The sequence below is a fragment of the Eretmochelys imbricata genome, chromosome 1 (assembly GCF_965152235.1).
Source record: "Eretmochelys imbricata isolate rEreImb1 chromosome 1, rEreImb1.hap1, whole genome shotgun sequence".
Taxonomy (NCBI): Eukaryota; Metazoa; Chordata; order Testudines; family Cheloniidae; genus Eretmochelys; species Eretmochelys imbricata.
Window position 1 is genome coordinate 247752218 of NC_135572.1, and position 25675 is coordinate 247777892.

Sequence of the window (25675 nt, forward strand, 5' to 3'; positions counted from 1 at the left end):
CATATTTCATGGGAGACTCAAGCATCATTGCATAGGAGTTCAGGTTGTGCCCATCAAATCATTTAGCATATTAGAAAGACAAGATGGGTGAGGTAATATATTTTGTTGGACCAACTTCTGTTGGTGAGAGAGACAAACTTTCAAGCTACACAGAGCTCTTCCGTGATTGGTTTCACCCACATAGTTATTGAGGCATTTAGTGCGCTGCGTGAGGTACACCACTTCTTGTGATCAGGGGTGTTGGAACAATTTGTATAGTGGGGTGCTGAGAGCCATTGAACCAAACTGTAAACTGTGTCTCTAACAGAAATCACTTTAAGCCTGGGGGTGCTAGAGCACACTCCACGCCCCTAGTTCTAGCATTTATGGTGGTGGTAGGCATGCGTAGAAGCCATAGATCTTAAAAGGTGTATTGTGGATGGAAGGGTGTTGATCACTGTAGCAGTGGAGGTATGTCTGCAGGTTTTGCATCTGTACTTTTGGCAGGGTCTGGTGCTGCTTTGAGTTGGTGTGTCCTGGTCTGTGAGGTGCTTGCTTCTGATAATCAGCTTGGAGAGGTTGGCAGGTTGTATGAAGGCCAAAAAAAGAGGCTCTGGGAAGATTTCTTTCAGAATGGGGTCCCCATCGAGTATGGGTTGAAGTTGTTTGATGATCCCCCATATGGGTTCCATGGTGGGGTGGCAGGTGGGTGTGTGGTCAGGAGTTTTATTTCTGTATTAATGCAGGCTCTCTCAGGGTATTTGGGTGGCCTGTTCCATGATATGATCTACTTCTCTGGTGGGGTGTCCTTGTTCAGTGAAGGCGATTTTGAGTGTGGTAAAGTGTATATCTTGGACTTCCTCCTCAGAGCATATTCTGTGGTATCTGAATGCCTGGCTGTAGAAAATATTTTTCTTGATGTGTTTGGGGTGCTTACTGGATCTATGAAGGAAAGTGTGGTAATCCATGGGTTTCCTGTATATAGTTGTTCACATGATTCTACTGTTGAAGCTGATCTTAGTGTCCAGGAACTTGATGCTGGTGTGGGAGTGTTCCAGAGTGAGTTTAATGGACATGTAGTGGTTGTTGAAGTGGTGGAAATCTATGAGGCAGTTTGTCATCTGTCCAGAAGATGAAAATATCTTTGATATATCTCAGGTATATAATTGGTTTTGTGGTGCATTTCCCTCTTCTGGTCTTCAAACAGCCCTACAACCTTCCAAGCTGAGCATCAGAAGCAAGCTCCCCACAGGCCAAGAGACACCAACTCAGAGTGGCACCAGAACCTGCTAGAACAACAGATGCACAAACAGTAGACATATCTCTACTGCTACTATGATTAACACCTCTCACAACACACCTTTCAAGATACATGGGCCCTATACATGCCTATCACAAATGTGGTGTACCTCATCCAGTGCACTAAATGCCCCAATAACAACTATCTGGGTGAAACCAGACAATCTCTATGCTCTGGAATGAACTCTCACAGGAAAGTGATAAAAGACAAAATCATGTTATCACCTGTGGGCGAACACTTTTCACAAAGAGGGCAGATATACAGTGATCAATCAGTTCTCATTCTCAAAGGAAACCTGCACATTTTCAAAAGATGAGCCTGGGAGCTTAAATTCATAACTCTGTTTGACACCAAAAATCACGGTCTTAATAAAGACACTGAATTTACGGTTTATTACAACAATCTATAAACCACTAGCCCCCTTTTTGTCCCATGTTAACAGGCTGCTTCACCTCAAATGATCCCTTAGAATATATGCTAACCAGTCTGTTCCACCTTGTATTTAGCTGTGACACTCTTAGTACCTTTCCTAGACCTGAAGAAGAGCTCTGGGGAACTCGAAAGTGTCTCTCTCTCACCAACAGATGTTGGTCCAATAAAAGATATTACCTCACCCACTTTGTTTCTCTAATATCTTGGGACCAAAGTGGCTACATCAACTCTGCATACATTTAGCATTTTGTTAGCTCGCTCGGTTATCTCTTGAACTGGACAAAACTTTGATGAGCACGGTCGTTAACAGGCTGCAGCTGGCATAGAAGACAGCAGCTACAGGAGTTTGTTGCTAGATTTGATCACATCATCCTTCAGCTTCACTGGTGTACTGGTTAGAAGTCATCAGGTCTCATAGTGGTTGCAGGGTACTGTTGATTTGTATGCATAATACTTTTATTACAACAAAATAACTGTTTATAAAGTGCCTCCTCATCAAGGCACTCAGGGTTCTGTATGACATTCATAAAATAAGGCAATACACACCATTAACCTACATCCCAGTTAATTAAGACCTCCTACAGGGCACCAATGTAAATTCAGTGGCACTTAAAAATGAGCATTGCCTAAAGGAGATGACAATTCTGCTTAATGGGGGACATAGTCAAGTGATATAATGGTGCTTTGGTGTTGTGTGTCAGTCTCATGCTGTCTTTGCTCTAATAGCACCTTCCAATTCCTCTATAGTTTATACATACAGAAAATGCATAAAACCCTCCAGCACTACCTGTTCCATGCTCTTTTTATGGCAGCTAGATATGTTAAGCCACCCTGATGGGTATCTCACATCTTCCACTGGAGTTAACACAAGGCAGGAAATCTATTCTGTTCTTATCACGTTGCCCATCACCTGCTCCATGTGCTTGTTTTGTAAAACTGGGTTCTTCATTATTAAAATAGGGCCTAGAGTCTCTTCTCTCTTACCTTGGTGTAAATCAGAAATCAGTTCACTGGAGTCAATGGCGTTACCCTGGTATGAAAAGAGAATCAGCCCCATAATATATTCTGTTAATAATTTCCTCTTTTTGAGTAGGAATAGGCATTATATGGTTCATCTTACTGAAGATTTTATTGAAGAAAACACTATTTAAAAACTTCACCACTTAAAAAGGCAAGAAACAAAAACCAATTAAGTGAGACCAAATACAAGAATAAAGGAGAAAAGAGGTAGGTGGTTTGTCCAAGGTTACTGAGAACTCCTAAAATCTAAGCACTGAAAATCTTCATTGAAGTAAATAACTGAGCTTCACTGATAATGTCTGCACTGTAGGAATATTCACATGGCACTGACTAAATTTCCATAGTTCTGTCCTAGCATGCTCTGGGATTCTTAGTGGGTTACAGCTTTTCTTCTGTTTTCCAAAAGCTTGGTCAAGAACTTGGAAGGGATGTTGTCAGGACATTACAAGGGGGAAAGGTAGTAAATATGGGGCCACAAGTGATCATAGTAAAACCACATTTCTAAAAGGTTTAGGTTTATAAAAGTAGGGAGAGACTGAAATGTGTACCATGTGGGAGTGAGTTCCGCGATCTAGGCAATAAAAGCCATCCCAGGTGCAAGTCTGCTATGATAAAGGGTGAACTAAAACAGCACAGTAAAAGCTATGAATAAATCCAGGGTGTTTGAATTTTGGGTGTCACTTTTGGTGGAAAGGCTAAATCATGAAACCTAAAATACCCCATTGAGGCTAAGGCTCTTCTTACACTTTCTTAAATAATTGGAATGTATAATTACCCTGCCCTTCCAGTAATGATGTTAACTCCCTTGACTGGAGCAGTTAGGCAAAAGTCAGGGTAGTGCAAGTTGTTTCCATTAGGTGAAATTGAGGCTGGAGTGAGGTATTTCTCTGATGCAATCCTGTTGCTCTGAACACAATAGGAATGAAATAGCAGAAGATATTCTTTATTCACAGTTCCAAGCCTCTTTTCATCCAGCACTCCTTCCTAAAAGCTGTTTCTCTTCCCTTTTTCTCAAGGTCCCACTATAAGTGCTTCTTCAGCTGCTGGCGGGGAGGAAGGTGAGGGTGTGGGTCTTCTTTGTTGCATTCGCTGTCTGCTTCTATAGTATTTCTGCTCTTTCTGCCTTGGCAACAAGTCCAGGAAAACCCCTCAGACCATATATTTCACCTCCTTATAGGTGGCCTGTGTTTTGGGCAGTGGCTTCTGATAGCTGAAACAATCTCTATTCCATGAAGGAGATTAATTGTTTTTTATATTTATCCTTACTGGAGGGTGGTGGTTATGCCCACCAGTTTCAATGAGCTTTCACCTAACCTCCACCGTAATAATATTTACAATTCGGGGGGACTGTTTTTCATATCCCAAGGGCTTGGGCTTTACAAAAATGTGGGAACCTTCCCAGTAGGCTTAGGCTGCAGGTAAGATTACCCCCTTTTTACAGAGGGAAGAACTGAAATAAACTTTGTGACTTGCCCAAAGCCACAGGTCAGTGACAGCCGGGTGTGGGACGGAGGCATTCCTGGCTGCTGCTCCTATGCCTGACGCCCTCCCTCAGCTTAGGTGCTGCTTGTTTGGTTACTGCCCTCGCGCCCCGCAGAGAGCGGTGTGTGCTAGAGGTTTTGTGTGAAGGGTTCAAGGCTCTTGGCTCTGTCACCCAGGGGTGGAGAACAGCCCTGAGCTCTCTGGTGAAGGGGGGGAGGGGATGTCACCCCAAGCCTTTAAAAGTTGCACCCTGCGCTAGCGGGCTGCCCCGTGCCGCTGACAGTCCCGGTGACGTTTCCAGACACCTGGACTCCTGTCACCTGTATCTACTCTAACTCCATGGGCCTGCCCCACAACGCGCACTGGCACTTTAAATCTCTACCGCATTGGCCTGCTGCAAGGGTTTGATCCGGCTTCCTTCTGTCCTATTGGTCAGCCGAGCTCTCACCCTCCTGCCGGTCTCCACATCGCAGCCAATCGCTGCCAGGGAGATTTATAACCGACTTCGGAGCGTACCATTATTCCTTCCCAGAGGGGTGGCGAGAGCGGGTAGCTTTTGACACCCCCCCCCCCACCTTCGCTTCTCATGGGCCTGGCAGCCGGAGGAGCCGATGTCCACCCCACCCCCGCTCCCGCCTTGGGCAGAGTAACCCGGGTGGCTCCCTCTAGGGCGGAGAGGAGGAGCTGCCCAGGGGCCAGCCGCCGCCGCCGCTCCACGGGACCGGAGCGCAGAGCCCGCCCTCGGGGAGGAGAAGCGGGGCCGGGAGATGGACCCGCCGCACATGGCTTAGCGCCGGGAGTCCGGGCGCAGGAGCGGCGTGAGGCAAGTGGGGCAGCTCCCCGGGGACCCCCGGCCCGGGCACGGGGGATCTGCTGCTCCCGGGGGCCGCGAGCCGGGCTGGCACCTCCCGCTTCCCCCCCCCCCCACCCTGCCCCCGAGCCGGGCTGGTGCCCCCGCTTCCTTCCCCCAGCTGCCCCCGGGGGCCGCGGTCCGGGCGGGCTGGGAAGCGGCGCCTGCTGGCCGGAGCGTGCCGCTGAGGGCGGGCGGGCGGGCAGGTGGGGTCTCCCTGGCCCGGCGCAGGATCGGAGAAGGCGGCTGGAGGCTCGCCCCGGGGGCGACGGCGACAGCGCTGCCCGCAGCCCGGCTCCGCGCTCCCGCAGTGCGTTGGCACGCGCCTGGCTGCGGAGCGGGCACCGGCCGCAGGGGCGCGTTGGCGGCCGGCGCACGGCTCCGCTGAGGGCGGCAGTGCCGCAGCAGCCCCCGCCCCTGGAGAAGGCGGCTCGCGGTGCGGGACCGGGCAGGAAAACCGGGACCTGCCTTGCCCCAGTGCCGTGGGGGATCCGTCATCGCCTGCTCCCAGCGCCGACGGGCTGACGCGGATCTGAGCCCCCTCCCCTCTCCTCTCCCTGCCAGCTTCAGGGACGTGTGTGCCTGTAGGGGGTCTGGGGGAAAAAAAACAACCCTTAATGGGGAATAGCTCAACCCGGCGGGCAGGCCACTGAGAGAATAGCCTGCGGGGAGGGGAAAATGCACTCCCAGTTCATCCCTGCAGAAGGTCTCCGGGCCCAGTTCGTGCTCTGAGTGTGGGCAGCCTGTCCAGCTTGTGTCAGAAATCTGGAACGAAAGAACTCCTGACATTGGCCTGTGATCAGGGGTTGTACTTAACACTGACGCCTTCACCTGGTGAGTCGGCTCAAACTGTGGGGACGGGAGGATGAGGCCATAATGTTTTAATGGTCAGGAGGCGCTTGCTTGGAGCCCTTCCAATAGATGTGGTGGGGGACCTTCTTGACTTGCAAGCTTGTGCAGATTTGTTCAATACTATCCCACTTGCCTGATCTCCTTGTCATGTGAATTTGGGAGGGAAGGAGGGAAATGCTGAAGGAGATCATGATTATGTTTGCCCTTACATGGGTACAAATTTGGTGGTTACAGGTTAACTCTGGAGGAGTTGGGGAGGAAACACTACTTTGCTCTGCCAATTCATTATGGGAGAAATCTCTGAAGAGCATTGTTTTGTTAGTGGACCAAGGTCTTCCAGTGGCATGCAGTATACCCCCTTAGGACTATCCAAATGTCCTGTTGGACAGGCATAATATATTATAGGGTACTTCCAAGATTAACAGATGGATAGGTTGACCTTTTGGGGTGCATGTATGGATTCTCAGGTAGATGCCTCCTTCTCTGGCATACTCCACCCTCTTAACCTTTATTACTAATGCAGGTTTATTATAGTGATTGCATTCTCATCTACAGCAAACAAGTATTTTGGTAGTGTCTGTTACGCTGTTATAGAGTTGTTTCAGGTTATAAAACCCAGTTTCTAATATTATATTTTCTCTGGTTAGGAGTTTGAAATTTGTGGGCTGTTGGCACAGGATACTAGTTGCAATATGGTTTTTTAACAAATAAATGTCTGAAAATTTACTTCTGCGCATGCAGTTTTTTCCATAACGATAAGGTATATTAATGTATCCCCTTTTTCAAAGCCACAGAATGAAACTATCTCTTATTTCATCCAGACCCCCATTTAATGTTAGTACTATGGATTGACAATGCCTTGTACTTTCCCAAAGGTATTATGAGAGGGAGCTCTTGTGGTCTCTTCTGCTAGCTTGGTCTATCACTTTAAGAAGCATCATTTACTTTGGTAACACACAAAGTAAATTAAATATCTGGCTGAAAATCCTGTTCTTCAATTGTAGACTTCACTGTGTTTAGACTTCTACAATTTCCCACTTATAAAAACAGCTGAGAGAACATTATGCAAAACTTAGATATGCAGAAGTTTGGAAATTCTCAGCTAAGGTTGTCAATGAATATTAACTCTTAGTTTGCTTAGTAATTGAAAAGGGAACGTAAAAAGGAACACTCAAGTTAAAAATTGTACTGTATATTCAAACAGCTTTTTTATGTGTTGCAAGAACACTACATTATTAAAATTGAAAGAAATTTAAAAATCCAATTTATTTTTCAGTACTGATGCTGTTAATTTATGTCAGCATTTCTCTCTGCTTAAAGAACGAAAATCAGTGAAGCCAGTTTCATTGTTTATTGTCACTAACACCTTCCAGTGTTGTGCTTGGATTGCAAATCCTGCAAAGGCACATGTATGTGTTAAAAATAACTTTCCATGGGAATTAATTTTTTTTAGATCATGGGAGTATTTCTGTTGGCCTTATGTTTTGTAAAAATTTGTACAAAAGCTACACTTGGAGTCAAATTGGAGTTGACTGTGTCCCTTTAATCTAGCCCCCAAAAAATCCACTACCCATTCATCCTCCACTCCCAAGTGAAGATTTCACACTCGTCAGAAACTGGACACTGAAAAAATATATTTAGCTTGCATTTTCAGAATTGTAGCTTTCTAAAGCACTTATCTTCAAGAAACAGATGAACTCAAACCTATTTAATAATTATGTTAATTGATTCTCTAGAATACTATAGTTGAAATACACAAATAGACTTGTAGTTAATTCTAAAATCTTTGTTCATTTTTACAATTGAATAAAAAAGTTAAAGAACAGATGCCAAATTGCCCTATTTCAAGTAGTTACATTACCCAAGTAACCAATGATATATGTGAAATATAACTCAGTTCATAATTTGGAATTCAAATACATTAAAACTTGACTCTGAATTACAATAAATTTGAATAAAATAAATTACAGATCCTGTTCATAACTAACCCCGATGTTTGTTGTCTTTGTGAGCAGTATGTAATTGTATATATTTGGTGCAAACCTAGGCACATTGGGGTGAGGTCAGGATGACATTTAATCCTAAACTTCCCTGCCTCATGTGGGTTTCAAACATTCCTTTTAGTGTGCTTGTCTTAATCTTTTTCTCCCTAAACTCTCAGGAGAGTTTTATAAACATGTATCACTGGAGAAATTTTAGTTATTATGCAAGTCCCTTTTGATGAAGACTAGAAAATTACTTGTGAGAAGGTTTGAGTTGTTGTAAAACAAATGGTAATGCAGAGCAGATGTTGGACTTTCTGTTTAGAGAGTTTCCTATCTGTTGTGACAGATATGACCAGAGAACAGTTGTGTTGAGTGTTGCTGACTTCTTGCAGGATTTCAAAATATTTTTCTAGCATGTTGTGATAATCGTACACACTAACTTACCTAATCAAGTGTTACTGTCTTACTTGTCTATGCTTCTGCTGTCCTGTAAATATTCCTTCAGTGCAGTAGCTAGGGCTCGCTCTCTAGCTGTATCTAGATCCATATTAATAGTGGGACTAGATCCCAACTTCGTGGGTGGTTAGGAAAGCCTCGCATAACATTTTGATAGTTATAGGGTGTTATTTACTGGGTGTGTGTAACTGACCAACAGTGCACCTCCCGTGCACTGGTATCAGCAGTGGCAGCTGTGACATAGACCGGGCTGAGGCATTTTGATCACCATGTCATCTAACCCTGATAATTGGATTTGGTAGCAAAAAGAAACTGAGCAGCAATCTTCCCTTTCTTCCCGAAAATCTTGGCATTATCGCCATTTGAAAGTATTAGGTAGGATTATGGAGACCAACCCTAATAGGTACATGAAATTAGAGCTCTAGCTTTCCTTAGAAAGTACTTTCTTAATAGTACTGGTATTCAGATGGTTCAAAGTGGAATATTTCATTGAGAAAAGAAGGATGTTGGCTGATGGATTTCACACCTTTGGTGCTCTACTTTGCATTCTGCATGCTCCAGTCAGCAAAACAGCTGAATTAAGTAGAAAAAGCTAGAAACTTAATTTCATTTCCATGGGAGAGGATGAAAGAGGCAGTGGAAATTGTGGGAAAATCTCATCAGCATCATCCCTGTCACTCAAGCCCATAACCTGGTCATTGTCTTCAACTCGACCCTTTCTCTAGAGCCTCGTATCCAGGCTGTGCCTGAATCTTGCCAATTTTTTTCTTCATAACATCTCTAAGATATGGCCTTTCCTATTCATCCACACAGCTAAAACTCTTGTCTAGGCTGCCATCATCTGTCGTCTCGATTACTGTAATATCCCTCTCGCTACCCTTGGCTAATCCCATCTTGCCCCGCTCAGGCCCATTCAAAATGCTGCTGTAAAAAAGAATTATCCTAGCTCCTGGCTTTGACCATGTCAGTATCACCTCCTTTCTTTGCATCCCTCCACTGGTTCCCCTTCTCTGTTACATCAGACATAAGCTAGTGGTCTTAAGTTTGCAGATGATACACAATTACTCAAGATAGTTAAGACCAAAGCTGACTATGAAGAGTTACAAAGGAATTCCACTGAACTGGGTGACTGGTAAACAAAATGGCAGATGAAAGTCGATGTTGATAAGTGTGAAATAATGCACATTGGCAAACATCATCACAACTGTACCTACAAAATGATGGGGCTTAAATTAGCTGTTTCCACTCAGGAAAGAGATCTTGGAGTCATGTGGACAGTTCTCTGAAAACATCCACTCAATGTGCAATGGCAGTCAAAAAAGCTAACAATGTTAGGAATCATTAGGGAACATAAGAATGGCCATACTGGGTCAGACCAAAGGTCCATCTAGCCCAGTATCCTGTCTTCCGACAGTGGCCAATGCCAGGTGCCCCAGGGGGAATGAACAGGTAATCCATCAAGTGATCCATCCCCTGTTGCCCATTCCCAGATTCTGGCAAACAGAGGTTAGGGATGCCATTGATGGACCTATTCTCCATGAATTTATCTAGTTCTTTTTTGAACCCTGTTGTAGCCTTGGCCTTCACAACATCCTCTGGCAAAGAGTTCCCCAGGTTGACTGTGCTTTGTGTGAAGAAATACTTCCTTTTTGTTTGTTTTAAACCTGCTGCCTATTAATTTCATTTGGTGCCCCCTAGTTCTTGTGTTATGAGAAGGAATAAATAACACTTTCTTATTTACTTTTTCCACACCAGTCATGATTTTATAGATCTCTATCATATCCCCCCTTTGGGACTTTTCAGCTTGGAAAAGAGACGCCTGTTTTATTAATCTCTCCTCAGATGGAGGCCATTCCACACCCCTAATCATTTTCGTAAAGGGATAGATAAGACGGCAAATATAATGCCACTATTTAAATCCATGGGACACTCATCCCTTGAATACTATATGCAGTTCTGGTCTCCCCATCTCAAAAAAGATATATTAGAATTGTTAAAAGTACAGAGAGAGACAACAAAAATGATTTAGAGATGTGGAACAGTTTCCCTATGAGGACAGATTTAAAAGACTGGAAATGTTCAACTTAGAAAAGAGATGACTAAGGGGGATATGATAGAGTGGAGAAAGTGATTAAGGAGAAAGTGGATATGATAGTGGAAAGGGGATATTCTAGTGTGGTGTGGAGAAAGTGATTAAGGAAGTGTTATTTATCTCTTATAATACAAGAACTAGGGATCACCCAATGAAATTAATAGGCAGCAGGCTTAATACAAAAGGAAGTACTTTTTCATACGATATACAGTCAACCGGTGGAACTTATTGCCATAGGATGCTGTGAAGGGCAAAAGTATAATTGCATTCAAAAAAGAATTAGATAAGTTCATGGATGATAGATCCATGAATGGTTGTTAGCCAAGATGGCCAGAGATGCAACCTCATGCTCTGGATGTTCCTAGGCAGTCCCTGACTGCCAGAAGCTGGGAGAGGACAATAGGGGATGGATGGATCACTTGATAATTACTCTGTTCTGTTCGTTCCCTCTGAAGCATGTGGGTGCTAAGTACTTAGGGTGGGTAACAGAAGAAACCCTACAGTATTTTGAGTTTCCCCTCCCATAACTTTCTAAATTACAAATTACTTAAGCATATAGACAGGTTTCAGAGTAGCAGCCGTGTTAGTCTGTATTCGCAAAAGAAAAGGAGGACTTGTGGCACCTTAGCGACTAAGTGAGCTGTAGCTCGCAAAAGCTTATGCTCAAATAAACTTGTTAGTCTCTAAGGTGCCACAAGTCCTCCTTTTCTTTAAGCGTATAGTTATTTTCCTTTTTTTGCATGTAAGTTGTCTACAATAGACTTTGGGGTGGGGGGGTGGGGATCTCCCACTGAAGCATGAACATAAAAATGCTCATGCTCTGTCTATCACCACGTCTAACTGTTCAGCTCTAGATGTCAGGTAGGTAAAAATGCCAGTGGCCACCTGATTCCTATCTTCAGTAGTACCTCCACTTTTTGTATCCTCAGTGGAGCTTTGCTAGCTATAATGGAATGACTGGAGACTATAAAACAGTTTAGTGTGGACAAGGTCTGTATGTGTGAGGTTCTGCACTTGTGTAGTCACTGAGAAATCTCTTCTCCTTTTGAAGCCATCTGAAAATGGATAGTGTAAATCCTGGCATGCTTCTATGAGGTACCTGCTGCTTGTATACAGTAGTGAATTTTCCCATTCCTTTCATCTTGTCAGTGAACTAGGAAAAAAGCCTCAAAGCTGTGATAATCAATTGGTCAAATTCTAATCAATTTAAAAACTGACTCTAATGAAAGAGGTGTAAGTTTTGGGTGTAGAGCAGCCTGTCCTCCTCATATCAGGGATCTGCTCTGGCTGTTGCAGCCTATGGTCTTGTGACTGCAGGGGGGGAAGCAGAGGAGGTGAGAATTCTCATCTCTTCAGTTTGCTGAGGTGGAGATCTTCATGGGATGGATTGCTGTTCAGTGAGTGATGGAGACAGGTGTTTGTCTAGGACTTTTGCTTTTCACAGCCAAGTGGCAGAATGTTTTCACTGATTTTCCCCCCCCTGGAAGTTTATTTCTCTAGTAGCAAAACAGATAGAGATGGTGGAAGTGGGGAGGTTATTCAAATCTATTTTATTAAAACTTGTGCTAGATTTGCTGTCACTTCCTGTCCTCTGACCTAGAGCAATAAGGGAAAAGGGAAGGGTAAGTGGAGTTTCCAGAAGCATGGAGTGCTGGAATCTTGCCACTTACTGAGCAAGGGAAGGCCAGTTGGCCTCCCTATAGACACTTCTTCAAATATGTGTATTTTTATTGCTCATAAAATGAGCCTAATGACACTACGTGGAATGTGAGCAGGGAGTGGCCAGGCAGAACAGGGCTGCTGGTGTCACTGGGGCATGTGGGGAATGACTTTCAGTGATACCTGGCCTGATGCCTGACAGGACCTCCTTTCTCGAGCAGCATGGCTTTCACCAGGTCTCTTACCTTATGTGTGTAAAAATGCAGGACAACCTACAAAGTTGCAGGGTGCTATCACAAGTGCCTACAGGCCCCAGCCAGGATCAGAGCTCTATTTTGCTAGGTGCTGTACAAATGTACAATAAGAACGGCCTTACTGGGTCAGACCAAAGGTCCATCTAGCCCAGTGTCCTTCTTCCAACAGTGGCCAATGCCAGGTGCCCCAAAGGGAATGAACAGAACAGGTAGTCCTCAGGTGATCCATTCCCTGTCACCTATTCCCAGTTTCTGGCAACCAGGTTAGGGACACCATCCCTGTCCATCTTGGGTAATAGCCATCGATGGACCTATCCTCCATGAATTTATCTAGTTAATTTTTGAATCCTGTTGTAGTCTTGGCCTTCACATCATCATCATCTGGCAAAGTGTTCCACAGGTTGACTGTGCGTTGTGTGAAGAAATACTTCCTTTTGTTTGTTTTAAACTTGCTGCCTATTAATTTCATTTGGTGGCCCCTAGTTCTTGTGTTGTGAGAAGGAGTAAATAACCCTTCCTTATTTACTTTTTCCACACCAGTCATGATTTTATAGACCTCAATCATATCCCCCCTTAGGCATCTCTTTTCCAAGCTGAAAAGTCCCAGTTTTATTAATCTCTCCTCCGATGGAAGCCGTTCCAGACCCCTAACAATTTCTGTTGCCCTTTTCTGAATCTTTTCCAAATCAATATATCTTTTCTGAGATATGGCAACCATATCTGCACGCAGTATTCAAGATGTGGGCATACCATAGATTTATATAGAGGCAGTATGCTATTTTCCGTCTTATTATCTATCCCTTTCTTAATGATTCTGTGGCAGGGTGCTGCAGGGGAAGCCCTAACTGGCTTGAGCCCCAGTCTGTGGAAATGGGTTGCACCTGGGTAGGGTGACCAGATGTCCCGTTTTTAAAGGGACAGTCCCGTTTTTTGGGACTTTTTCTTATATAGGCGCCTATTCTCCCTCCCCCACCCCGTTTTTTCACAGTTGCTATCTGGTCACCCTATGCCTGGGCCACTAGCTAGGACTGGCCTGGAAACTGGCCACACCTGCCAGCCTCGTTAATGGGCTAAAAGCTTGGGAGGAAGTGAGTCACTGAGGGACATGGAGACCAGGAGGGGAGAGTAGGCTCAGAAGGAGCCAGGAGCCTGCTACCGTGTTGCCACTGTGGCCTGTGCTAGGCCAAACCTGTAAATAGTTGCAACTTGGTGGTGGGGACCAGACACAGGAATAAAGAGCACAGGTATTGCACCAGCTTGAAGTGGTCCTGACTCATTGGGAAGCAGGGCCAGGAGGCTGAACCTAGCAGGGAGAGCATCCTGTTACAGATTCCCAACATTGTATTTGCTTTTTTGACTGCTGTTTTCAGAGAACTATCTAGAATGACTCCAAGATCTCTTTCTTGAGTGGCAAGTCAATTTAGACCCCATCATTTTATATGTATAGTAGGGATTTTGTTTTCCAGTGTGCATCACTTTGCATTTATCAACACTGAATTTCATCTGCCATTTGGTTGCTCAGTCACCCAGTTTTGAGAGATCCTTTTGTAGCTCTTGGCAGTCTGCCTGGGACTTAACTATCTTGAGCAATTTTGTATCATCTGCAGATTTTGCCACCTCACAGTTTATCCCTTTTTCTAGATCATTTATGAATATATTGAAAATGACTGGGCCCGGTACAGACCCCTGGGGACGCCACTCTACCTCTCTCCATTCTGAAAACTGACCATTTATTCCTGCCCTTTGTTTCCTGTCTTTTAACCAGTTATCAATCCATGAGAGGATCTTCCCTCTTATACAAGGACAGCTTACTTTGCTTAAGAGCCTTTGGTGAGGGACCTTGTCAAAGGCTTTCTGAAAATCTAAGTACAATATATCCCCTGGATCCCTCTTGTCCACATGCTTGTTGACTCCCTCAAAGAATTCTAGTAGATTGGTGAGGCATGATTTTCCTTTACAGAAACCATGTTGGCTCTTCCCCAACAAATTATGTTCATCTGGGTGTCTGAGAATTTTGTTCTTTACTATTGTTTCAACCAGTGTGCCCAGTACTGAAGTCAGACTATGGTCTGTAATTGCCGGGGTCTCCTCTGGAGCCCTTTTTAAAAATTGGCGTCCGATTAGCTATCCTCCAGTCATTTGGTACAGCAGCTGATTTAAATGATCTCCTTCTTTGAGAAAGTAACAGATTCTTTAGACAAAGGAAACGCAGTGGATTTAATTTACCTAGATTTAGTAAGGCACTTGATACCGTGCCACATGGGGAATTATTAGTTAAATTGGATAAGATGGGGATCAATAGGAAAATTGAAAGGTGGATAAGGAATTGGTTAAAGGGGAGACTACAACGGGTCCTACTGAAAGGTGAACTGTCAGGCTGGAGGGAGGTTACCAGTGGAGTTCCTCAAGGATCGGTTTTGGGACCAATCTTATTTAATCTTTTTATTACTGACCTTGGCACAAAAAGTGGGAGTGTGCTAATAAAGTTTGCAGATGATACAAAGCTGGGAGGTATTGCCAATTTAGAGAAGGACAGGGATACTCCAGTTTACAAAGTCATCCAGATCCTCCTGTAGGGTAATAGTAATAGGATGAAATTTAATAGCGAGAAATGTAAGGTCATGCATTTAGGGATTAATAACAAGAATTTTAGTTATAAGCTAGGGACGCATCAATTAGAAGTAACGGAGGAGGAAAAGGACCTTGGAGTATTGGTTGATCATAGGATGACTATGAGCCGCCAATGTGATATGGCTGTGAAAAAAGCTAATGCGGTCTTGGGATGCATCAGGAGAGGTATTTCCATTAGGGATAAGGAGGTTTTAGTACTGTTATACAAGGCACTGGTGAGACCTCACCTGGAATACTGGTGTGCAGTTCTGGTCTCCCATGTTTAAGAGGGATGAATTCAAACTGGAACAGGTACAGAGAAGGGCTACTAGGATGATCCGAGGAATGGAAACTTGTCTTATGAAAGGAGACTCAGGGAGCTTGGCTTGTTTAGCCTAACTAAAAGAAGGTTGAGGGGAGATATGATTGCTCTCTATAAATATATCAGGGATAAATACCAGAGAGGGAGAGGAATTATTTAAGCTCAGTACCAATGTGGACCACAAGAACAAATGGATATAAACTGGCCACTAGGAAATTTTAGACTAGAAATTAAATGAAGGTTTTTAACCATTAGAGGAGTGAAGTTTTGGAATAGCCTTCCAAGGGAAGCAGTGGGGGCAAAAGATCTATCTGGCTTTAAGATTAAACTCGATAAGTTTATGGAGGAGATGGTATGATGGGATAACATGGTTTTGGTAATTAAATATTCATGGTAAATAGGCCCAATGGCCTGTGATGGGCTATTAGATAGGGTGAGATCCGAGTTACCCAGGAAAGAATTTTCTGTAGTATCTGGCTGATCAATCTTGCCCATATGCTCAGGGTTTAGCTGATTGCCATATTTGGGGTTGGGAAGGAATTTTCCTCCAGGGCAGATTGGAAGAGGCCCTGGAGGTTTTTCGCCTTCCTCTATAGCATGGAGCACAGGTCACTTGCTGGAGGATTCTCTGCTCCTTGAAGTCTTTAAACTACGATTTGAGGACTTCAATAGCGCAGATATAGGTGTGAGGTTTTTTTTTTTGTAGGAGTGGTGGGTGAAATTCTGTGGCCTGCGTTGTGCAGGAGGTCAGACTAGATGATTATTTAGGTCAGAAGGGACCATTATGTCTATGAATCTATAAATGATAGGTTACAAACCACAGTTCTGAAATTTCACATTTGAGTTCCTTCAGAACTCTTGAATGAATACCATCTGGTCCTGGTGACTTATTACTGTTTAGTATATCATTTTTTCCCAAAACGTCCTCTAATTACACCTCATTCTGGGACGGTTCCTCAGATTTGTCACCTAAAAAGAATGACTCAGGTTTAGGAATCTCCCTCACATCCTCAACCGTGAAGACCAATGCAAAGAATTCATTTAGTTTCACCACAATGGCCTTATCCTTGAGTGCTCCTTTAGCATCTCGATAGTCCAGTGGCCCCACTGGTTGTTTAGCAGGCTTCCTGCTTCTGATGTATTTAAAATTTTTTTGCTAATACTTTCTGAGTCTTTTTGGCTAGCTGTTCTTCAAACTCTTTTGGTTCTCTTACTATGTTTTTTAATTTGGGGTATACATTTAAGTTGAGCCTCTATTATGGTGACTTTAAAAAGTTTCTATGCAGTTTGCAGGGATTTCACTTTTGGTGCTGTACCTTTTAACTTCTATTTAACTAACCTCCTCATTTTTGTATAGTTCCCCTTTCTGAAATTAAATGCTACAGTGCTGGGCTGCTGTGGTGTTTTCCCCACCACTTGGATGTTAAATTTAATTGTATTATGGTCACTATTACCAAGCTGTCCAGCTATATTCACCTGTTGGACCAGATGCTGTGCTCCACTTACGACTAAATCAAGAATTGCCTCCCCTCTTGTGGGTTCCAGGACTATCTGCTCCAGGAAGCAGTCATTTAAGGTGTCAAGAAACTTTATCTCTGCAACTGTCCCTGCTCTGAAGAGCTTAAAACTAAATAGAAAAGACAAAGGGTGGGAGAAAGCAGTTATCTCCCTTTTGCGGATCAGGGAAGCTCTGAGCAGCCCATGCTCCAAACTGGGAAGCGGAGGCTGTCATAGAGCCAAGAGGACATGTTTTGCCTCTGATCTTTCGACAGCCTCTCTGGGAGGGTATCTCTTTAACTGTAAGACCCTAGACCTCCACTTTTTGCAAGGGGGAGCCCTGAAGCCCCAGTAGGTTTGCTATCTAATTGCTGGGAACCGGACCCCCCAAGACTCTACTGCCTCCTCCTTCCCCCACATCCCCCCATTTGCTCACTGGATTGTTTCAAGGAGCCTGCTTGCAGGTAGGAGGTGGTCCCCGGCTGAGATGCAGCTGGCACAGGTTAATGAGCGGACGCCTCTCCCTGTCCTGCTGTAACCAGACTTTTGGTATCTCATCAGTACATTTGACTGGAATTTCCTTTTAAAGAAAAAGAAAAAGAGAAGGAAAAAAAAAGGGGCACCTGGCAACCCTAAATGTTCCCTGGACACAGAAGCGAAAACCCATACTGTCTGGATAAAACCCGGACAGGTGGCAACCCTAAGTCCCTGTACCCTGAGACTTTGGCACTTGTTACTCACTATGGCTCTTCTAGACCCAGTCAGTCTAAAGTAACTCACTCCTATTAGAGACTTTATCCCCTTGGGAAGAGATGTAACCAGCAGTTGTTTGCAGTGCAGAGTAACCTTTTCAAAATAAGATTGCTTTTGCTAGTCAACTGGAATTCAGTATTTAAGGTCCTTTGCTTAGAATGGAAAAGCAAAACTTGGATGAGGATCCATGTTGGCGGTAATAATATACCCCTCTGGTCCTGAGCCTCCAGGATCTCCGTTTCCCCCACTTTGGCCTTGTCAGCCCAGTTCTTATCCCCCTGTGTTTTCCAGTTGCAATCATGCTACTTCCACATGTTGTTCTTCCCTTAATTGACAGTTGTTAGAAGTTAATGTCCCATTGCTGGTCTTCCATTGTCTCCGAGGCAGTTCTGTTCATACGTAGTTTTTGGTAGTTCATTCATACCAACTCAGACAAACCTACCATCTCACCCAGTTCCCCCCATCCAAAGAAAGGAATTAACCCTTCAGTCCTAGGAGGTCATCATGCAAACTGAGGGGGTAAATCACGCATATTTTTCATCCAAAATAATCCAGAAATTTCCCTCATTGTCCACAGGGCCTGGAAAATCTCAGATTCAACCGGTAAAACAGAATATTCTTTGAAGATGAAGTCATGCCTGTGCAGTGCAAGAGCCTTCCTTTTAAACTGTTCTCTTCTGGATTCCCAGGGCAACAGCAGTGACTGCAACAGGAGAACTAATCAGGAAGTTTAATGGTTAAATGGGAGAGAGACACGAGTATAGATTTGCTGTGTAATGTCCCAGAATAACTGCTTTCCTGATATGCTTTGCCTCTGGATGCAAAGTCTCTGGGTTTGTCATGGTACGAAGGTAACTCTTGTCTCTGGTCATTGCTCATATGATGATGAACAAAACCTGGCTCCAATGAAGAACATTAAACCTGATTATTGCAGCTGCCACCCACAACTATGTGACATTGCTTTCCCCAAGTCCTCCCCACCCCCTTTGTTGCCTTAGTCCTGTATAGTTCAATCATTACAGAAACTCTTGTTGTTTGTCTATTAAACTACATTTATTTTATCCTTTTCCCAAACTTTCAGTATGCTCTACATTTTTGGTATTGAAAGCAGGGGTGAGGGAAGCTGGTGGATTGGACCCCAGGGGAGGAAGGCTTGGAAGGATGTTGGGGCTTTTGAGAAAAGAGAGGGGTGATGGTGACTCTTTTTGCGGGTGGGGTTGAATTTTTCATTTCTCACTAGCAAACCTTCACAATAATTTGCTGTCCCAGTGCTCTCTCCTTCACAATATCTGCCAGTGCACCCAACAATAAGGCATAGTAACTTGATCGGATTTCAGAATTGAAAAGCTTGAGAAACTAACTTGAATTAATTTGGAACAAGATACAACAGGCGGGTGACAAAAATCAGAGGGGAGTTGGGGCAGGGAGGAGGGGCAAAGATAATGAACATAGGTTTATACTCTTTAATAAGATCCCACTCTTAACCAGTGTAGTTCCAAATCAGTTGAGAGGTGCTGCTCATTTAGCCACCAGTAGTTGGCAGATTTCTTGTAGGTGTCACAGTAGAAGTGAATCTTAAAGAGGAAAAAGTGAAACTGACTAGAAACAAAGACTGAGGTTATACTGGTTTAGCTGTGCCAGCCATAACCCCATCACATAGTCTCATATTGCCTCCCCAAACGATAGCTATGTCAATGGAAGTGTTCTTTCATCGACATAGCTATGCCTACACTGAGGGTTAGGTCTGCATGAAAGACCCCCTAAGCTTATTCTTACCAGCTTAGGTTAAAAACTTCCTCAAGGTACAAACTTTGCCTTGTCCTTGAATCCTCTGCTGCCACCACCAAGCGTATTAAATAAAGAACAGGGAAAGAGCCCACTTGAAGATGTCTTCCCACCCAAAAAAATATCCCCCCAATCTAGCTAGATTGCTTATTAACTTTTTACAGGAGTTCTGAAGAGCATTCCTGCTCTGGACCCGGCAAAAGCATCACACAGACAGACCCTTTGTCCCGTCTCTCTCCCTCCCTCCCTCCCCCCCCCCCCCCCCCCCCCCCCCCCGCGCTTTGAAAGTATTTTGTCTCCTCATTGGTCATTTTGGTCAGGTGCCAGCAAGGTTATCTTAGCGTCTTAACCCTTTACAGGTGAAAGGGTTTTGCCTCTGCCAGGAGGGATTTTATAGTTCTGTATACAGAATCGTGGTTACCCTTCCCTTTATATTTATGACAGGGGATAATTTCTGTCTCTCTTTGTAATGTGCTTTGAGATCCTCCAATGAAGGGTCATGCAAGTGCCAAGTATTATGTCCCTGGCTTTTGCCTTACTCCAGCAAAATGTTTAGGTTGTGAGAACAAGGTCGTGTCTGTGAGAAGAACTCATTGTGTGTAGCAGTCTCTTCCGTGAAGAGGAGTGTTTGGCAGGGATTTGCTTTTTATTAGCTGATAACATTCAAGTGCTACAGTAAACTGTTTGTTTCTTTCCTCTCTCTTCCAAGGAAACCCTTAACAGCAGTGAGGGAAAGAACCCTAGGTAGCTCAGTTGATTCAGGGTTCAGGCAAGCCTGTTTATTTTTAGGGGATGAAGCACCAATGTGACCACTTACAGGTTGTTGGGAAATGTACACTAGTGGGTGACAGTAACTTACTAGATTGCTGTTCAGTTCCAGTACCTTGACGCTGAAATGTTTTCCTCCCCTTGATCAGCCTGTATAAATCATTGTGGTTTGATTCAAAGGCGACATTGTTTGTTTGGATTGGTGGTGTGGATTTGGGGTAAAACAGTTCCTCTTCCCTACTCCCAGATTAAAATTAGTGCTGAGCACATGGGGTTAAAGCTAGAGAGTCAGGTGGTGGGCTGAGGTCGCCAAATGGGCTCTTGAGTATGTAATTTCCATTTAACCTCATTCATTCTTTGACTCATTGTTTACTCTTCCTTTTTCTGGAGGAGGGGAAGGTAAGATCTTTCTGGGTTTCTCTACTTATTTTCCACTTTATTATTTTCTCCTTCTCCACAACCCAAAGGCCAGGTGTCACTGTGCCCTTCCTTCTGATCAAGCATCAATAGATAAGAGGTGCTCCTCCCAAATTGAGGATTCAAATCTGTGCTCAGTTTTAGGGGCATGAGGGTCTAGCTCCCAGCCACTCTTATGGGTTTGTGTCTGCTCTGAGCACTGCAGGGAACACACGGAATGCAGTGCACAAAAGGGAAAATCCTGTTCAGCCAAATGCAGAGGAATTATACATTGCCTGTTTTACTCCTGGCAGACTGAGACCCTGGGTGAGTGATGCACTTGCAATGTATTGTTCTGAGGGCGGAGGGAAATCCATTAAACAGTTATGTGATTACGGAGAATTATGGTAAATGTATAATAATACTGGTTAATATGGAGCCTGCATATCACACAAACTGGCACTGGTGCTAGATTTGGAACTTGGCACTGTACCAAGAGAGGTAAACCCTGCAGAACAACAGGGATTTTTGGAGATTTAGGGATTGGTTGGAAAGGAGGAAGTATAACAAATATGGGGCTGCTTGACCTTGCATGTCCTTCTTGGCTAAATCACCCGTGTATATATAATTGGTACTTTCAAAAATATCACCTCAGATGTCTTGATGTAGAACATTTAAAATACTGCACTCCTCCGATTAGAGAGCCCTTTCCCTCTATGATCAACTGCCTAGTAACTAATTATTGTCACCTTCCCTTTGTGTGCATCTTGTAACTGTTCCAGTCCCCTTGGCTCCTGAAAGATGCCTGAACTAGACCTCTGAGAATCCAATGGGAAATAAACTGGCTAATTTTATTTAAAAAATCCAAACCAAAATACTAAATAGAGTGAAGTGAGCGATCTCCCAAGCATCTGCAGCAATAGATGCCTGGCAACTAGCAGGCGTGGCCCCTTTAAAAAAAACCAGCAACCTAAAACAATGGGTCTGCATTACTGAGCAAATCTATCCATCTGCTGTGTACCAGTGCTTGCTTGTTGCTGGAACTCTCTGTTTCTTTAGCTTCAGGGTACTTTTGTCTAATCAATCCCTTTAAGGTTTTTATACTTTCCATTGTTTGTAAAAACCCTCCTTGAAACAAGCAAACAAAATTCCTTTCCTGGCTTACTGTGTTTTTTCACGTGATAAAAGTGATCTTCCTTTGTGTAGTATGGCAGCATTATTGAAACAAGCACAGTTCTGGGGATAGAGTTAAGTTACTACTGTAGAGCCAGCAGGGCAGCACTAATATGAGCTTTGTTTGCTGTACAAGTTGAGGTCTTCTCACTTTGAGTAAGTAAGTGAAATACTCAGACAGGAGTGCTGAAATTAGTTTTTAAGACCCTGAACCGAGGGAACATTTCAATGCTACAGTATAACTCTGGACACTGTTGTACTTTGTCAGGGAGTTTAAATAAAGTACATTTCTCTTTCTCTTTATCTGCCTTCACTGACTAAAAGAGTTTGAGATGTCTAAAACTCAAGAAAATCCCTGTAACTTACTATTAATCATCAGAAGTGGCATGGTAAAACATTGACCAGTAAATTCAGCACAATGCTAAAGTGTTCAAACAGTTGTACAAACAGCTAGTGTTATGTTCAAGGTAAACTATATAGGACGTTGATATATCACCTGGAAAGCGCTTTTCCTGCGTGTTGCCCTGAGTGGCTTTTGTACTGATCCAGAAGGGGAACCTTTAACACTCAAGCATTGCACAGTCTCCCCTAAATGTATTTCCTAAACCCTCTGTGCTGATCTAGGATGTACCTCCTGACACAGGTGATCAGGGGCTCTCTGCTTCATAAACGTGAATACAAAGCAGTAGACTGACTGTGACTTGTAGTACTTTGTTAAGAAACTCACATTGCACTTTGACAGTGTCTCACAAATGGGTATGGGTATCAGTGCTGAAGAGAGCAGAAACTCTCAGGAGCTAAGCTCCCACACTTGTAAAGTAAAACACAAAAAGTAGTTAAGAGCTTGTCTACTCTGGAGTTTTTGCATTGGTATAGACGTGCTGGGCCAGCGTCAAAAGTGGGATGTACTAGTGCAGATTATCCTGGTTTGATGCCAAAAACACTGCCAGTGTTGACCAGCTCTAATTTTAGTCAAATATACAAAGCCTGAACCAGAAGCGTAAAAGAAATAAAACTTGAAAGAAGGGAAAAGATTCAGACCTGTTTTGCAGTGCTTGTGCAAGAACCAGGGTGGGTCAGGCAGGAGAGTGATACTGATGGCTGCTTTTCTGTCTATCCCCCTGAACTTTGCTCTCTAATTTAGACCTACACTGCAGCATTAGTAAAAAGAAAAGGAGTACTTGTTAGTCTAAGGTGCCACAAGTTTATTTGAGCATAAGCTTTCGTGAGCTACAGCTCACTTCATCGGATGCATTACTGTTTCTCTCTGCATTCTGAACATTATTGTTCTATTAATACAACTAAATCTACCTTTCTAACAGTTATGCAGGTTGTACTGATTAATAATATTTTGCACTTTTAATCCATAGATGTCCCAAATGCTTTATGAAGAGGGATAATTTTTACTCCCCATTTTACAGGTGGGGTAACTGAGCCGCAGAGAGGTTATGCAATTTGTCCAAGGTTACACAGTGAGTTGATGACAGAGATGAGGATGGCATCTAGGTCTCCTGACTCCTAGCCCTGTGTTTTGTTCACCAGATCACAACTGCCCCTGTTTAGCAAATACAGGTACATGGGTTTGCAAGTATGGCTTGTTAATTATAGCAGACAATTCTTTATTCAAATACAAGAATACACACATGCATATGTATGAAATGTCTTGTGAATTGATGGAACAATCAGTAGGCATGTACAAATGGAGAGGTGAGTATATTATATCATAACTCTGCCATTTGGCACATACCTTGTATATATTAATATTTTATACAGTAATATAAAAATCTATCAGTGACATATTTACTAAACTATCAATGTCTGCGATGCCCTTACATTTTTAAAATGTAAGGTGACCCAAGGTGGCACAGGTTTCATGAGTACAGATGAACAGTCCTTTTTGTTGCTGCAGTTACCTTTCCCCAGTTGAAACAGAATGAAGCTGACAAGACCTTTTCTATTTTCACTGCAGCTATTTAGGACTGGGTGAGCAGGAGTGAAATTGACAATTCCCACACATCAGGCCTCGGTACTTTGAAAAATTTACTGGACACCCACTAACAAGAGACTAGTATGAAAGATGAGGGAGGGTCCCCACCAACGCACTCTAGGAACTATGCTTTGCTGAGAGCTCATCCCTAGTTGTTATATTCCTGACCCTACCCAAGGGCCCTGGCCATCTGATAAATGTGGATCTTCTCCTCTCCCAACTGCTACAGCTGCTCCCAACACTGCCATACTCTTAGGGGAGGTGCCGGGTGGCTACTTTACCCATTTCCCCCCTCCTCATTTCCTGCCGTCTATGAGAGGATGTCTGCCCCTTTACCAGCCTGTTTTGTTATTTGTCCTCTTCCCCAGGGAATAGCTCCAGTGCCTGAATCAGCTGCTGCTGCTATCTTTCCCAAGCTGTAGCACAGTGCAACCATAATTTTGAATGTTCTGATTCTCTTGTATAGTTGATACTATAAAGTCTGAGATTTTTATATTAAGGTAGGTGTTTGCATTTAACGTGTACCTCCAAGTACAGCATAACGTTCTCTCGCAGTCTGACACACTTTTATTTGCTTGCTTACCTGCAATTTTGTCAAATCCCTCCTTTGCACATCCAGTGGCTTTGTGTTTTCCACCCTGTATCATGCCAGTGTAAACTGTAGTGTATTGGTTCATAATTTTAACTTATGTTAAGTCCCAGCCTCTGCGTGAGAGACTGTTTGGTCATGAAATCTTGTCTATTGCCTTGTGTTAGACACAGTAAACAGTTATCACTTTAAACATTTAGAGAGAAATAACCCACCGAAGGGAACATGGAGACTCACGGCAGCAATTCAGCTGTCAGTAGTAAAGGAATGGAAGTTCTCTGTACACTAAGCCCTGACTCCTCCTTTTAGGAGTGAGAATACAGTTCTATTCTTCTTTCACCGCCTCCCTCTCTCTCTTTCTCTCTGGTGCTCTTTAGAGCAGTGATTAGTGGTTCTTTTCTGAGGACTGCTTTATGGGAGTCAAAATACTAATTTGAAGAAGGAACATGTTTTGATTACAAATTGTCTTTAAAAAATGGATACAAGATGTCCACATTTTCTGTCTCTGTTTATAGTTACAGGGTTTTTTTGTCTTTACACAGAGTTCCCAAACTCTACCTCCGTGAAAGTCTTTCACTCCTCAAGTCGGCCCTTACTTACTGATGCAATTTTTTGTATCCTCTTAAGTGATTTTTGACAGATGACAACCTATGGCAAAAATTTTCCCTTGTAATCTTGGCACTGTGTGATTCTGTCAACATAACACATGCACAAATTCCAAAGAGCATCAGGAACTGACTAAAATGGGATTATTACTGGGGTTATAACTACATTGTAAAAGTATGCATTAACTGTAAGTATACATACTCCCTTAATTGCCTAGGTTTAAATACGTACTTTGCCATATCGTCCCTCCTCTCTCCTGGTAGAAGTAATGCTGGCACTGTTCTGAGATCTGCAACAGAACATATCAGTTCTGCAACGCAGGGCAGACAGTGTTAGAGGCTAGCCTTTATCAAGGTGTCTATCAAGTACTGAACCAAACAAAATACTGGGGACTGAAAAATTCCAGTATATGACTCACTTGAGAACCCCAGGATTGCTGAAACTAGTGGATTAATGGGCTGTCAGAGAACACAGGAATTGGTGTCATGACTACATTTGGAACAGTTACTCACAATGGGTATATGTCACCATTGTGACAAGTCTGGAGTGGCTCACGACAGTCACTGCCAACCTCAGCAGACTCTCAAAAAGTAGGGTAGATGCCCCAAACTGGTGGTATGTTGTATAATTCGATTTCACCAACCTAGCAACAGATGTGAACTCCTGAATCACTGTACTAGTCTTGCCATGGAGTCACAGACAGTGATAAATGATCAGTTACACTAAAAATCACAAAATACTCAGGTTGCTCTCAGTCCCAAGGTCTGTCCTTATTCCAGATCAATGTATACCTTAGATCTCACACACAAGAGCATGCTGATAGCCAAT

At 43.5% G+C, this 25675-nt stretch overlaps 1 protein-coding gene across 12 annotated transcripts in view; it reads left to right on the forward strand.

Annotated features, from left to right (window-relative positions):
- The first annotated feature begins 4929 nt into the window (after positions 1-4929).
- The window catches only part of MICAL3 (microtubule associated monooxygenase, calponin and LIM domain containing 3), a 247458-nt gene continuing 226712 nt past the window's right edge, over positions 4930-25675 (forward strand). For 11 of the 12 annotated variants that reach the window (XM_077826983.1, XM_077827007.1, XM_077827024.1 and 8 more), the window contains exon 1: positions 4930-5036. The gene's annotated coding sequence lies outside the window, so the exon portion shown is untranslated. Of the gene's footprint in view, positions 5037-5827; positions 5898-25675 lie in introns of those variants that run through there. The other variant, XM_077826991.1, reaches the window with a different exon arrangement.